This window comes from Antedon mediterranea, chromosome 6, assembly GCF_964355755.1.
Source record: "Antedon mediterranea chromosome 6, ecAntMedi1.1, whole genome shotgun sequence".
NCBI lineage: Eukaryota > Metazoa > Echinodermata > Crinoidea > Comatulida > Antedonidae > Antedon > Antedon mediterranea.
In genome coordinates, this window is record NC_092675.1 from 8,181,056 (window position 1) to 8,184,936 (window position 3,881).

Consider the following 3,881-nt stretch of genomic DNA (forward strand, 5'->3'; position numbering starts at 1 on the left):
TCACAAATATCATCCAGGAAAATATAGTGCAGCCTAAATAAAAGCCCAACCATGGCTTCTATAATGTGTCTGAATGAAAGTACATGTTGAGTTATGATTACCGTCCAATTGACAATAAATATGGCTGTCGGTATTGCAAATTTTTGTCCTGAATACTCTTTTCTAACATCTGTTGCATCCTGTAAGAATAACAAAAAGCATAACAAACTGTTATTTATCATAAAATATTTGATAAATGTATGCATCTTTAGTAGTAGTACTGTACTATATTTATCATTGAAAATTTTTTATTTTTAATATGGTCTTAAAAAGCAACGGTGAATAGTTTTGCTATTCAATCAGAAAAGAGTATCATATAAAACTCTTTTCTCTAATTTAAGTAAATTTTGACATTCGTAATTTTTAAAATGAAAATAAAAACTGTACTATTAATTATGCTTACATGGATATGTTGAATGAACAAATTCACAGCTTCTGATTTGGTCCATGCTCTGTATAAGATTGGTCTAGTGCACAAAATAAATTATAAAACATTAATAATAGTAACACAAATAGTAAAAATAATAGGCTAGTTCAGAATCAGTCAAGCCACCAATAATTAGGCAATCTTTTTCTAGCATCAGGTCGGTATGTCGAGTAGTTTCTTCTAGGTTGGAAATATTTTTTAATCCAGTCCCTGTTCAGTTTTAAAGCTTAAAAAACACGAATATACACAATTGACATGTATAAATACATTACAGTGATTTAAATACAGATATACAACATATTATTATTACTTACTATCAAAAAATAAATATAAATAGTTCAAGATGATGTCCATGTTGTTATTGTGAATGATTGCAGCCCGAAATATCATTGACATTGTGTAGTCAAGCATTTTTCCTGTGCAATAGATAGAAATAATATGTTTCTACTAAATGTTATAGTACTGTACAGTATACACAGTATAGCCTATCGTCATTATTTATTAATATTACAATTATTAATTATATCATAATTTATTCGTAGGACGCCTAGGCTAGGCCCTACTAGAGGTTCTAGGTCTAGGCCTCTAGGGCCTAGTCTAGGAAATAGAATTAAAGTAGGGCCTAGGCTTAGTAACTAGCCTAGGCTATGCCTATTTATTATTAGACCTAGCTCTTCTCCAGCTAGACCTACTAGTTAGGCCTAGCCTACTAGGCTAGTACTAGCCTAGGCCTAGGCTAGCTAGGGTAGAACGTCATCAACAATATACAACAAATACACAAAGTAACGTTTTTTAGTATTCATTAAAATGAAATGCCTATTCAACTAGGCTAGGCCTAGCCTAGATAGAATAATATTCAAAGCATAACACATTTGATTTAGTAAATCTAACCTAGGCTACTCACTAGCTAGGCCTAGGCCTATAGCCTAACTCGATAACCGGCAAAAATAAACTCGAGCCGTAACAGTACACCACACTCGCTGCTGTCACGTCAACTAGCCTACTAAACTAGATCTGTGCTGCTGTGGCCAGAAAATGTGCGCGGTGGTGGTGGTGTGAATGTAGGCCTCAATGTAGCGTATGCCTTAGATTCAATTTAAAATAAATGATTACCAACCTTCTAAAATAGATATTGATTCAATTGGCATATGTTACGAATACGGTAGCTCGTAAATTGTTGGCAAAGAATCTAAAATACGATCGAAGAGCATGAAGACACTGACTCTGAAGATCAGGCGGGTGGCCGGGCGGGAAGCGAGGATCGGAGGGAATTGACAAACTTTTGTTGTCCGCGCGCTTTCACGTCACAATATATTAGGCGCTGATTGGATGTTGTAATCAAACTTTCTATCAGTTGAAACTTTATTTTCAACTGGAGCGTATTTCACGTTCATGAATACCATATTCAGTCTAAAAAGTTTGGTTTTAATCATCAAACGTAAATACGATCGAAATTTCCAATCGATGAATTTAAGAGATCATCGCACATTTTATTTTGTGGTGATTTAACAAAAAATAAACTAATAATTGTATCAAATACAAATAAACAATACTTGTGTAGCAGGAAATGTTTACAATCCGGCTTTCATGACGTGTTCAGAAGCAACGAAAGTAAACGGGCCTTGTGGAGTCCCAGCACAAGTAGATAACCAATTCTGTTTCGACAAGACTAATGGATATCACTACCATCCAACAGACTGTAATAGATTTTACCAATGTTACTGTTATATATTGTGCTCTTGGAATGAATGATAACACTAAGTATTTCACTAAGAAATCAGACCATGTGCTACGGTACTGTTCAGCCATCTTGTAGAACTCTTTGATTAGTCTCCAATCCAGTCGTTAAATTGCTAATATGAATATATTACATTACTTCCTTCTTTTAAAATTGAGTCAAGTGATACAGGTATTGATTATAGTATGGCTATCTAACATTCAATTAAATTCAATTCAATTAAAACTTTATTATCCCCATGGGGAAACTCTGTTGGCCTTTTCAACAGTACAGTACATACAAATATAAAATGGATACAGTACATAAAATATAAAATACGATAAAAAAAGCCATACAAAATATACATATAAAATCCTAAAAAGTCGATTTAAAATACTACAAAAAATAAAACTAGCGCATAAAATACGATTATACGATAATATAATGAATGATATTATCATTCATTATATAATCGTATAGCGGCAGGGACGAATGAATTGCCATATCTATTTGTTTTAATTTTTCTTTGAAGGAGTCTGTCACAACGTTGACTTTTGTTAAATTTATAGTGCAGAGGATGAGCGTGGTCTTTTAAAATAATTTTCAATTTTTTAATTACTAATTCCTTATATAAAACTTCAGGTTGAATTTGTTCAGAGCCTACTATTCTACTGCCTTGTTTAACTATTTTATTAAGTAAAAGTCTATCTTTAAAACGTGAATTACCATAATAACATATTAGGCAAAAACTAAGTAACAATAAACATAATGCATATAACAAAAACAAGATCTTCTAGATTTAAATTAACTATATAATGATTATATCTTATGTCCCTTTTCCTTTCTCTCTCTTTACATCAGATGTGGTATCCAACATCATGTGATTAGGAAGTATTATTTTAACCAATCGTCCTATTTTAACTTCATACTTTCTTGGACCTAATACCTTTATTACTATGCCATTTAGCCATTTGTCTTTTCCTTTACCTTGTCTTCTCATGTTTTTCACTTTTACTTTGTCTGACACTGAAAAGGTTTTTTCTGATTGTGTTTTAGGATCTTTATGTAGTTTTTGGCTATATTGTTTACATTCTATTCGTTCTCAAACCAAATTTTCTTAGCTTAGAATCTGTTGTCGATTGAATAATATGTGATTTAATCTCTCCACTAATATCATGGAAATCAAACTTATCAGCTTGTTCACGTAGTCTAATATGATACACGTCAATTCTCTCAAATTTATTTTGCTGTAACTTTCTAAATTTCGATCTTTCAAATTCACTGTTCGATGATGGTAAGAAGTAATTTTTCAAACTTCTTTTGCCTGTACGTATGTCGTACCTTTATTTGGTAGCATTTCAAATATGTTAAAGTTACCTGGGCCAATGAAGTGTAGCAGTAGTGCTCTCTTCCTTACGTCAGCAGTCACGTTCGCCGCCACTAAAGCTTGGTTCCCACTAGAACGTAACGCAAGGACGTAAACGCAACGCAAGCGTTTTAACCAATAACAAGCGAAGTTATAGACAGTTAGCAATCACAAGCGAATAAGCCATCGCTTGTGATTGGTCAATTCACCTGCGTTGCGTTACGTCCTTGCGTTGCGTCGCTAGTGGGAACCACGCTTAAGTAGTTATCAAACCTGTCGATCCATCTCACCCATTCTTGTATGGTTGGATCAAAATACTCCACCGATATGTT

General features: G+C 33.4%; 1 long non-coding RNA gene across 2 annotated transcripts; it reads right to left on the minus strand.

The window, feature by feature from the left end:
• On the minus strand, positions 1 to 1,743 carry LOC140050986 (uncharacterized). 2 transcript variants are annotated; one of them, XR_011845471.1, is made up of 4 exons: positions 1,584 to 1,743; positions 781 to 882; positions 443 to 506; positions 1 to 179 (listed from the first exon to the last, which is right to left on the minus strand). It is a non-coding gene; the product is annotated as an uncharacterized lncRNA (long non-coding RNA). The 2 variants fall into 2 exon arrangements; XR_011845472.1 differs by lacking the exon at positions 1,584 to 1,743 and adding an exon at positions 1,371 to 1,497.
• Between the last annotated feature and the right edge of the window lie 2,138 nt (positions 1,744 to 3,881).